Source organism: Eretmochelys imbricata, chromosome 3, assembly GCF_965152235.1.
Source record: "Eretmochelys imbricata isolate rEreImb1 chromosome 3, rEreImb1.hap1, whole genome shotgun sequence".
In the NCBI taxonomy this organism is placed as follows: Eukaryota; Metazoa; Chordata; order Testudines; family Cheloniidae; genus Eretmochelys; species Eretmochelys imbricata.
This window is the reverse complement of record NC_135574.1, coordinates 3,856,951-3,869,239: the sequence shown is the minus strand read 5'-3', so window position 1 is coordinate 3,869,239 and position 12,289 is coordinate 3,856,951. Positions and strand designations below refer to the sequence as shown.

Here is a 12,289-nt window from a genome sequence, read left to right as displayed (position 1 = left end):
CAGGCTCCAGCCCCTTCCTTCTGGCCTCCCCAGAACCTGACTTGGGCCAGTGGCCCAACCAACTCCCAGTTAATTCCAGCCCTCACCCCTGATCCTTTCTTCCCCACCCACAGTCCCTGCTCCCTCCTCCCCCCATCAGCCAGCTCGTTCCTCACTCTTCCCCCAGCAGCCCTCCTCCCTCCCATCTGACATCTCCCTGCTCCTCAACGCACCCCTTCTCTCGACCTCACCTGCAACATCCCACTCTTTCTTCAGGATCCCAACTCTCTACGGCAGTGGGCAGTGGTCTCCGAAGTTTTTGGATCGTGCACCCCCACGATACTGCCGAAGAAAGGAGAGGGGAAGACTTACCGCAGGCGTGCCGCTGAAGGAAGAAGGAGGGAAGACCTGCTGCAGGCCTGCAGAGCTGCCACCGAAGAAACAAAATGGCGGAGTGCCGTCCGTGCACCCCCTGGGATCCTCTGGCGCACCCCACTTTGGAGACCACTGCTCTAAGGCACCGCGTCCCAGCCATGGCCAGCGTGCATGCGTGTGCAAAAGGAAGCGGCGCAGTGGGAGCAGAGAGAGCTGCATGGCTCCTGCTCCCTCTTCACTCCCTGCCCCTACAAACTGGCTGGGGTCCATGGCAAAGGGCGCTTGGCCTCCCGCCAGGCTGCGATGCAGAGGCTCCAGGCCGTGATCCGCTCCTCCTGCTCCTCAGAGTTCCCGGACAGGCCCTTCTGCAGCCCTTCCGTCGGCGAGTCCAGCAGGAGGGGGAGTCACGGATTCCAAAGCGCCAGGGAACGCATCCATGCCGCCCTTAGTAACGCTGCACCCTGGTGAGCTGGCACTCAGGTTCCTCTCTGCCCCGCTCGCCACAACCGGCGCTCACCAGCGTACGGGGGAACCGAGAGCACGTGAGCGTAGAACAGCAGCCGGCTGGACAGCACCTGAGTGCTGCAGCCCAAGCCTCCCATGGCACAGCCAATGCGCCAGGGAGTCTGTGGCGCGCCTTAGTGGAGTCAGCAAGGCAGCGGCTCACGCTAAACCGAATCGTGCATGCCCAAGGCATCTACTCGGGAACCCTCTGCTGCGCCCCACTCCTGTCTGGTGGTGGCGGCACCATAAGCCCCAGTTGCCTGGCCCTGCGACACAACTGCAAACTTCCCCTACCCCAACAACTCATGCGAAAAGCCATACGGGGTCAAAGGTCCATCTAGCCCAGGGTCCGGTCTTCCCACAGCGGCCAGTGCCAGGTGCCCCAGAGGGAATGAACAGAACAGAGAATCATCCAGTAATCCATCTCCTGTTCCCCATTCCCAGCTCCTGCCAAACAGAGGCTAGGGACACCATCCCTGCCCAGCCTGGCTAATAGCCACTGATGGACCTATCCTCCATGAACTTATCTAGTTCTTTTTTGAACCCTGCTATAGTCTTGGCCTTCACAACATCCTCTGGCAAGGAGTTCCACAGGTTGACTTTACATTGTGTGAAAAAATACTTCCCTTTGCTTGTTTTAAACCTGCTGCCTATTTATTTCATTTGGTGACCTCTAGTTAATGTGTTATGAACAGGAGTAAACCACACTTCTCTATCTACTTTCTCTATACCAGTCATGATTTTATAGACCTCTATCATATCCCCCTTTAGTCTCTTTTCAAAATTGAGAAGTCCCAGTCTTATTAATCTCTCCTCATACAGCAGCTGTTCCATACCCCTAATCATTTTTGTTGCCCTTTCTGTACCTTTTCCAATTCCAATGTATCTTTTTTGAGATGGGGCGACCACATCTGCACGCAGTATTCAAGATGTGGGCATCCCATGGATTTATATAGAGGCAACATAGTATTTTCTGTCTTATTATCTCTCCCTTTCTTAATGATGCCCAACATTCTGTTCGCTTTTTGACGGCCGCTGCACACTGAGTGGATGTTTTCAGAGAACTATCCACAATGACTCCAAGATCTCTTTCTTGAATGGTAACAGCTCATTTAGACCCCATCATTTTATATATATAGCTGGGATTATGTTTTCCAATGTGCATTCCGCATTTATCAACATTGAATTTCATCTGCCATTTTTCAGAATAGCAGCCGTGTTAGTCTGTATCCGCAAAAAGAAAAGGAGGACTTGTGGCACCTTAGAGACTAACAAATTTATTTGAGCATAAGCTTTCGTGAGCTACAGCTCACTTCATCGGATGCCATTTTATCCTTTTGTAGCTCTTCACAGTCTGCCTGGGACTTAACTATATGAGTAGTTTTGTATCATCTGCAAATTTTGCCACCTTGCTGTTTACCCCTTTTTCCAGATCATTTATGAATATGTTGAATAGGACTGGGCCCAGCACAGACCCCTGGAGGACACCACTATTTACCTCTCTCCATTCTGAGAAATGACCATTTATTCCTACCCTTTGTTTCCTATCTTTTAACCAAAAAGAAAAGGAGTACTTGTGGCACCTTAGAGACTAACCAATTTATTTGAGCATAAGCTTTCGTGAGCTACAGCTCACTTCATCCGATGCATACTGTGGGAAGTGTAGAAGATCTTATTATATACACACAAAGCATGAAAAAATACTTCCTCCCACTCCACTCTCCTGCTGGTAATAGCTTATCTAAAGTGATCACTCTCCTTACAATGTGTATGATAATCAAGGTGGGCCATTTCCAGCACAAATCCAGGGTTTAACAAGATGGTCGGGAGGGGGGGGGGGGTTAGGAAAAAACAAGGGGAAATAGGCTACCTTGCATAATGACTAAGCCACTCCCAGTCTCTATTCAAGCCTAAGTTAATTGTATCCAGACCAGGTTGGCTTCACCAGCCTGCCAAGGCAGCAGTGGCAGTGGGTGGCTGCCTCATTGAACCGGAATATTTTCAGAAGCCCCTCACCCACTGCCACCCTCAGATCCTCCAGGCACAGCACAGAGGAGTCCACAAGCCAATAAGAAATAAAAGAAATAACCCTAATCGCATCTTCCTAGAAATTCCCTGATTTACTTACATATCTGGGGTTTCAGATAAGCAATTCCTAGGTATGATTTCATGGTTTTTCATACCTGGTTTAGCTTCTTACAGCATTGCTGCTCTGTCTCCTCTCTCCGGAGAACAACAACAGACAGACAAAGGGAAAGTTTTTTCCCAATTTTAAGAAGTTCTAGCCCTCCCATTGGTTCTTTTGGTCAGGTGCCCAGTCCCTTCCTTTTACCTGTGGACTTGTTACCCCTTTATAGGTAAAGCGAGTAGAGAATAGCTACTAACAGGGATTTGATAGCTAACTGGCTGGCTGGGTGTCCATAAAAGGGAGCTACCCCTCCTTCCCTTCATTTATCACAGCCGGATTAACTTTTTGTGGGCCCAGCTCCAAATATATTTGTGGGCCCCCCTGGGGAACAGGCATAGAAGACGGGAGATTGACATGGGAGTTGTCTTTGACACAACACACAGCTGCACAAATTTTATTTACAAGTTTAAGTTGCAGGTGGAGGTAGCTGCCGTTAGGGTACCAGCAATGGCAGCCCCAAGACAAACACATACACAGAAGTGCACATCAAATAAATTCTAAAAGAAAAAAATACAAAATAAAACACAGAGGGTACAAAGAGCGAACAAAAGCCAAAGCTGGGCAAACCACGAGCTATGTGCTGCTCCCACTAAGAGGGAACCGTCAGACTAGCTCATCCTTCATGTTTCTCGTATGAACTACCAGGGCTTGAATTTAATTATTGGATGAAATTAAGGCCAATTTAAAAAACTGTTTCAAACATTTCAACAATAAAAATACAAAAAACTTGTAATACATTTTATTTACAGCATTATTCATTATTCATACTAGTCGTGCTAGTCCTTCCTTCCCTCCAGGCAGAGAGGCACAGAGACTAGGATCAGGACCAGCTGCGCCCCCAAAAGACTGGACCAACCCGCCAAATCAGGCCACACCTGTGTCCCCCTCCAGACCAAACTGAACCAGACCCACGTCCCTCCCCAGGCCAAAATGGACCAGACCCACGTCCTTCCCCAGACTGAACCCCCAAACTGGACCAGCATCCCTCTGCAGACCAAAGCCCCCAAACTGGACCAAACCCCCCTTCCAGCCCAAACTGGATCAGACCCCTCTCTGAACTGGCCCCTCTCAACCTGAACCTCCCCACCGCCTACCAGAACAGGGCTCTTCCTGGACCTCTATTCCTGAACCAGACCCCTCCCCCCGAATCTGCCGCCAGACCACTCTCGGGCCCCCCACCCCAGAGCCAACCCCTGCTGTCCATCTGCTCCTGTTCTCCAAACCGAACTGGGCCAGGTCACACCTGGCTGCAGCTTGACAGGTGCAGCTCCCCACTGGGCCTGAACCACAGGTGGGCCGGGGTGCTCAAGCCTTCCCCAGGGGTGCTGGTGGGAGGAAGGGGCAGGGGGCACTGGGTCTCCCCCATGGGTGGGTGCTGGTGGCGGAGATGGGGCAGGAGTGAAAATCCTGGCTGGGGGCGCCCCAGGCCGGTGGAACCACGCGGCGGCCGCCTAGGGCGCCAAGATTTGGGGGGGCCAAAAAGGGCTCCAGCCGGTCGAGCGGCGACGAGCTCGCAGGTGGGAGGCGGCCGGGTGGAGGGGGGCCGGGCTTGGGGTCGCCCCCCCCGCGCTGATCGCTCTCCCACCGCCTCTCCCCCTGTAGATGCCAGCCCCGTGCCCAGCCCCGGCTCCCCCGGACCCGAGGCGGGCGGCGGGGAGGGAGCGCTGGGTGCCCGGGCTGAGGGGGCAGGCCAGGGGGAAGCCCTGGGCTGGCCTGCCGAGAGAGGAGCGGGGAAGGGAGGGAGGGAGGGGACGGGGTGAAGAGGAACCAGCACCCCGGCTCGGCTGCAGCACCAGCGCCTGGCCAGGCCAGGGCCCCTTTCGAGCATGAGCCCGGCATCATGGTGCCCCTGGCACCACGATAAACCGAGTACCGCACCCGGCAAAGTGTGGGGCGATGCTGGGAGCACCCAGCTCAGGGGTGGGCAAACTTTTTGGCCCGAGGGCCACACTGGGGTTGCAAAACTGTATGGAGAGCCCGGTAGGGAAGGCTGTGCCCCCCAAACAGCCTGGCCCCTGCCCCCTCCCCACCCCCTCCCCAAATCTCCCCCCCCCCGCTCCCTGTCCCCTGACTGCCCCGACCCGTATCCAAACCCCCGCCCACCAACAGGCCCCCGCGGGACTCCCACGCCTATCCAACCGCCCCCTGTTCCCTGACTGCCCCCCAGGACTCCCTGCCCCTTATCCAACCTCCCCGCTCCCCGCCCCCTTACCATGCTGCTCAGAGCACCAGGACTGGCAACCGCGCTCCCCGGCCAGAGCCAGCCACCGCCGCGCTGTCCCGCTGCCCAGAACGCTGGCGGCATGGCGAGCTGAGGCGGCGAGGGACGGGGGAGAGCGGGGGGGGCGAGCCTCCCCAGCTGGGAGCTCAAGGGCCGGGCAGGACGGTTCCGCGGGCCAGATGTGGCTCGCAGGCCGTAGTTTGCCCACCTCTGACCTAGACTGTAAAAGAGCCCAAAGGATGTCTGTCAGCCAGCCAACCTAAAAGCTGCACCATGGCTAATGGCAAGGCCCGCCAGCCTGGAGAACGGGGTACAGCAGGGACTGTGCCCACACGTGCCATGGCAAAGGCACAATCTGCTTTTCCTCTTCTGCTTTACAAACAAACCATCAGTCATTACATCCACCCCTTGGAGTGATGTCACTGTTATTCCTACTGTACAGACAAGGAAACTGAGGCACAGAGCAGCAAAAATGGCTTTCCCAGGGACACGCAGAGCCAGTGACAGAGCTGAGATCAGATGGCAGGCATTCCCGGCTCCCAGTCCTGTGCTCAGATTGCCAGACTATAACTCTCCCAAACACACCGTGCAGGGGACAGAGTAGTCTGCACTGGTGGGAGAGGATCCCAAAGTAGCAGCAAGTGTTTCGGATTTTAACATTTTTCCATGATATGGTGGTAGGTTTAAATGCTTAAATCCCTTCTCATTTAGGGCTGTATTTAGCCTCAGCGTAAGTGGTAGTAACTCCCATTGACTTCAGTGGGGGCTGAGTTTGGTCCTTCGATTCTGGAAGGATTTCCCCATCAGACTACAGGCATATAATGAAATAAAACAGGGATGAATAAATAACAACAAATAAATAATAATTAATAATACAGGACTTCGCACTTTTAGAGCAGCTTTCACCAAAAGATGAAATACACGTTGGTTAATTAGACCTTACAACACCCCTGTGAGGTAGGTCAGTATCCTCATCCCTGTTCTACAGACAGTACAACCAAGGAACAGAAAGGGGAGGTGACTTACTCTGTATCACTTACTGGCAGACCATGCAGAACTCCTGACTCCTACAAAAGGCCAAATTGCCAAAAGACCTTGCTGAACGTCCTTTCAAACATGGTGGTCCAAGGGAAAGGGGAACGCTGGCCATACGGGTCCATGAGACACCACAGGTTGCAAGAGACCAAGAAGGTTTCAGTTGGGTTTCCTGAAGGAAGCCAGCATGGGGCTCTCCCACAAAACTAGGCGTGACCAGTGACAGATTAGACAATGGGCCCACGGGACCCATGCCCAGGGGCCCTGGTCAATTGGGGGGCCCTGGAAAAATGGGCACCCCACCCCCAGCAGACAAGCACCGTGGCCTGGAAGCCCCTGCTTCCTGGAAGTAGCGCCATGTGGGCACGGTGGGGGAAACCCCCGCGCCCCGACCCGTACACTGTCAAAAGCACCAGGCAGGGGAAGCCCTGGCACCCTGATCCTGGTCTCCGGCAGTAGTCTGTGTAGTCTATTGCATCGCCTTAATATATGATTCCTAAATGCAAAGCAATTCTGCTACATGTCACGTATTACAGTGTAGTCTTTCTTGATTATTGAACATTTTGTAACTGATTATTTCCTTTAAATAAAGATTATTTTGTTTTCAAAGAATTACTGTTTGAGCGTTTGAGCGGAAGGCTCGTTTGAGCGGAAGGCTGTATCCGTGCCCTCTCACGGGTTAACAGAAATAGTCTGTTCTGGGGAGTCCTCTGAGGTTCAGAGACAAATTCCCTAGTAAAACGCGGGCAATTCCTCAAAGGCGGGCCACCCCTTGTTTCCCACTGAAATGGGCCAAATTGACAATTACTTTACAGTTATAGGCTGGCCCTTATTGGGGTGCCTTGGGTGCAATTTTTGGGGTAACGGCTTGGTGTCCCTGGGTGGGCTCGAGGCGCTATTTAAAGCCTAAAGGAAGGTATAGTTCCCCCACTGGATAAGAGAACGATTGACACTAAGCAGTAAAATTTGTGGTTTTATTTACAGTATTTTAATGAATTATTTTGAAAACCAGTTTCATAAAGCACGCGAAGGGGAAGTAACTCAAGGTGAGAACTTTTGCTATACGATTTAAAGAGGTATTTCTGCTATTTATACTGACGCTGGAACCATAATCCTAAAAGAAATTAGGAAGCCCAGATAAATGGCTGAAAGCTGGTAGAAGGGTCAGTAGGGTAACTGAGGCCGGAGCCGATCACTCTAATAAAATTAGGGAGCCTAGAATAATAATTAGGACTGGTGGAAGGGTCAGTAATTTAAAAAAAAAACATCCTTAGGATTAAACAAAGAAGGAGGTCCATGGGAAACAGAATCGGGCACCAAAGGCAGAGGCTAGAGGGAGGCAGATTTTATCCCAAGAGGGAAAAAAAAATTTTCTGTAGGAACTTTAGAATAAAAATGCTTTGTAGACGGTGTAAATCAAGGATTGCAACCTAGATTTCCACCTAGCGAAAGTGGTTTAAATAGAAATTAATATGCCAGCAAAAGGGAAATTGAGGCAGGATAGCACTTTAGAAATAACGTTGAGAAACAACTTAGAAGATTTTATTAAAAAGACAGGACATGGTCCTTGGAAAGGAGGCACGTTCATTGGGCCTGGTGCTTACCAGCAACTGTGTAAACAATGGGTCCAACCTAAGAAAAAAGGAATTTTCTCAGGAGAACCCAGTAAAAAGTAAAAAAAGCAAGCTGCTTTATAAGGGCTATAGTTTCTAGCCAAGACCCTGGATGTAGAAATAGATCAATTAATAAAAGAAATACAGGAATTAAGACAGGAAAAGGAGACAAAGGACAAAGGATAAAGATGTAGTTACTTTAAAAGCAGAAGCTGATATATTAAGAGTGACTATTACTGATTCACAAAGTGAGCTGAATGAAATAAAAAGAGAACAGGAGAAATTGGTTCAAGAAACAGAAGAATGGACACAAAAAAACAAAAGCTAAGCAAGCTGCAATGAGAGCTGCATCTCAGATGCAGATGAAAAAAAGATATACCTCATGCAGCCTGTAAAAGACAACTAGGTGCACTACAAGAGGAATTAAGAGCAAGTACAGGGGTAAATAGCAACAGTAAAGTCTGGGAGTGGTGAAGAAGTGGAGTCAGATGAGGAGGATCTAGATTCTCCTTGTTGTTATGAGTAGTCTAAGGAACTTCTCCCATGACCTTACAGTTCAGGGGGGGGCAAACTTTTTGGCCCAAGGACCGCATCTGGGTGGGGAAATTGCATGCAAGGCCATGAATGTAGGGCTGGGGCAGGGGACTGGGGTGCGGGAGGGAGTGTGGGGTGTGGGAGGGGGTGCGGTGTGCAGGAAGGGGCTCAGGGCAAGGGGTTGGGGTGCAGGAAGGACACGGCAGAGGGCTAGGAGGCTCAGGGCAGGGGGTTGGGGTGTGGGAGGGGGTGCGGTGTGCAGGAAGTGGCTCAGGGCAGGGGATTGGGGTGCGGGGTGCAGGGTGCAGGAAGGGGTCGGGGTGGGGGCTCCTGCCCGGCGTCACTTACCTGGAGTGGCTCTGGGGCGGCAGCAGCATGCACAGGGGCCAGGGCAGGCGCCCTGCCTGCCCTGGCCCTCCAGCACCACGTCTCTGTGGCCCGGGGGCGGGGTGGTGAGCAGAGGGCTCCACACGCTGCCCTTGCCTGCGGGTACCTCCCCCAGAGCTCCCATTGGCCACGGTTCCCTGTTCCCGGCCAATGGGAGCTGCAGGGAGCGTAGTTTTCCCTCCCCTGTTCTAGTTCATTAAGAAAAGAATTAGAAAAATTACAAAGACCATCTCCTCTGGCTCCAATCATTACCACTACAGTGACTAAAAGCACTGCACAAGGAAATCAGGAAGGATGAGAGGAATAAAGAGAAGAAAGACCGTATACCCTGGAACAAATTAGGGCCTTAGGAAAATCCATGGTTTTTTTAAAGAGAAGTCCAGTGGTTGGATGGTTAGCCCAGGCATCAGGAATGCTGGGTTAACAGGGAGTGACCACTCAGCTTTAATAAAAGAATGCATAAATCCAGAAGAATTTGCTGGATTTCCCTATGAAATACAGGATGGAGGTCAAAGACATAAAGATATGCTAGAGGAAGAAATCTTGAAGCCGAGTGAAGACCAGAGGCGATGCTAGGTAGGGGCAGGAAGCATCCCGCGCCCCTCCCCAGACGCCGGGGAGGTGGGGGGTGGAGAAGCAGAGACACACATTCCTGCCACTTGAAGCTGCAGACATATGGGCATGAAAAAACCACCAGCTAGGCATACCGCTGGGCTGATCCACACACAATGCCATTGCCCAGCCCGATCCCTTGGCCGGCTCAGCTGGCCAGGAAAGCTGCCCCCGCCTCTTCCCCAAAGCCCCCACCCCTGCTCTGCCCCAACCCCGCCCCCACTCCACCCCTTCCCCTGAGCTACATCCCAGGGGACTGCAGCAGGGGTCGGGCGTGCCCTGCACTTACCGGGCGGCGGGAAGTGAAGCATCCCGGCCCCAGCCTGCTCCCAACCGTGCCACCGGTGAGTGCTGGGGGGCGGTTCCCCCTTGCCTCCCAAGTCACAAGGCTGGAAGCCAGGGGAGCAGAGCGGAGCAGGCTGGGGCCGGGTCACTCCACTTCCTGCTGCCCCGTGAGCGCAGGGTTGAGGCCGCCCCGCAATCACCGGGCGGCAAGAAGAGGAGCAACCCGGCCATAGGTGCTGGAGCACCCACGAGGAAAAATTAGTGGGTACTCTGCAACCACTGGCAGCCAAGCTCCCCGCCCCGCCCGGACCAGCTCTAGGCACCAGCAAAGCAAGCATGTGCTTGGGGCTCCACATTTCCAGGGGCGGTGTTCCAGTCACCCTTTCTTTTCCTCCGGCCCTGCTCACTCAACCAATGAGCCCCTGCGTGGGGCGGGCCAGCAGGCTCAGCACAGGGGTCCCAGCCTCGGGGCGGTCCCTGCCTTGGCCTCCCGCCGCCGGGGCAGTTGGGCGATGCGGCTCCTCCCCCCCGCCTGCCCCTGCCGCACGTGTCACAAGCGGTGGAGAAGCCCAAAACCCGGGATCGGGGCAGGACCTGAGGCCAGTAAGAGACCCGCTGCCCCGGGCGGCTCGGCACTGGGCGGGCGTCCTTGGTCCGCCCCCCTCCCCGCGGCTGAGCCGCCCCCCAGCCGCTCTGTCGGTTACTGTCCCCTCTGCGGGGGTGGGGACAGGTCTGAGATCGGGCTAGGGGCCCCTGGGCGGGATGTACAGCCCCCAGCACCTCACTCCAAACACCGCTCTAGCATTATGCATTTGTTTAACATTACCAGGACGAGTGGCTTCTGGTGAGCGCAGTGTCTCAAAGCTGAAATTACTCAAAAATGTCTCAAAATAGTTTGTCAGTTCTCGCGTTCATTTCAGTTGAAAGGACCACTGCAAAAAATTTAGATTTCACTGAATTATTAAAAGACGACACAAGTAGAAAACCCAGAAACATTCAGTGCATAGACGTTTCTTTCATTTAGGAAAAACTGCTGGCACCGGAAGACACTAACGTTTTTCATTACAGTGTCTAGCTGAACCCAAATTGTTTGTAATTGTGACGTTGCTAAAATTAAATGAGTACACGAGTGGGAAATCGTTTTAGTTCACTACCTACAAATTCTCTGTTCTCCTTTTTTTTAAATTTTAAACAGCCAAAACAAAACAAAACAAAAAACATTGCAAAGTGCAAACATGTAAAAGCCAAAAAAAAGGGGGGGGCAGCCAAAAAAAAAAAAAAGCCATTTTTTTGCTTGGGGCGGCAAAAAACCTAGAGCCGGTCCTGCACCTTGCCTCACCTCACCTCCGCCTCCTCGCCCGATCATACTGCATCCCCGCTCCTCCACCGCCTCCCAGCAGTTGCCACCGCCAAACAGCTGTAGCAAGCTCCGGGAGGGAGGGGGGAGGAGCGGGAACATGGTGCGCTCAGGGGAAGAGGCGGGGCTGGGGTGGAGATTTGGCAGGGAGGGGCGGAGACTTTGGGGAAGGGGTTGGAGTGGGGACAGGAGGGGGCGGGGAAAGGGTGGAGCCGAGGTGGGGCCCGGGGCAGAGAGGGGTCGAGCACCCAATGGCGCCAGTAGAAGTCAGCGCCTATGAACCCGGCCCCAACCCGCTCCGCTCTGCCAGCTCGTGTTGGGGGGGGCGGGTTTCCTCCTGCCCCCCAAGCAGGCTCCTGCCTCCCCCACGGAGGCCTGGCTGAAATACACTTGCCAGCTGCTGCTGCCGCCTTTACTTGGGTCCCGGTCGCTGAAACAGCTGATTGGCTGGTGGCCAAAACAGCCGATCAGCACGGCCAGAAACAGCTGCTTTGGCCACGCTGCTGAAAACAGCTGATCAGCGGCTCCTGGCCTTGCCAAGACAGCTGATCAGCCCTCCCTGCGGCCCCGCCGAAACACCTGATGGGGCCCACGGGACTCCATAAACAGCTGATTGGTGCTGGTGGGTGCTGAGCACCCCGTTTTTTTTCAGTGGGTGCTCCAGCCCCAGAGCACCCATGGAGTCGGCGCCTCTGCTGTGATGAATTCAGATGGCATGGAATAATAGGTCTAGATATATTGAAAAACTTTCAACTAACAATAGATTTGGTAAATAAAGTGTTATTGGAAACAAAGATCTTAGATCACCTAGTTGTTATTGGAGCAGCACACATGCTAGCCATTCTTAAGGCTGCTGAGAAAATAAAATGGCCCAACTGGCCAGCAGAGGGACTAGAAACTGCAAAGAAGCATAAAGAGGTTTGTGTAAGCAGAGTCAGGATGAGCTCCACCCTGACATCTGGTGGTGAGTTGTGACAAGTTGTGGAAAACAACTTCAGGGGCTGATCTCATTTGCATAGGCACACCCATCCCTCCTAGCATGAGCCCATAGCTGCCCAAATGGTCACTTTGGCTGCTGTGGGATCCCCAGTGTCTCTGTTATTGGGGAAGGAAGAATAAATTGTTATTACCCTGATTATGGGAATCAAGGATAGTGGAACTGTACTTGGCCTTTTGTTATGATGGAGGGACTCGCCATG

The 12,289-nt window shown here is 53.1% G+C and overlaps 1 pseudogene; it reads right to left on the bottom strand.

Annotated features, from left to right (window-relative positions):
• Positions 1–251: 251 nt before the first annotated feature.
• Positions 252–12,289, bottom strand: part of LOC144261874 (uncharacterized) — a 57,219-nt pseudogene continuing 45,181 nt past the window's right edge.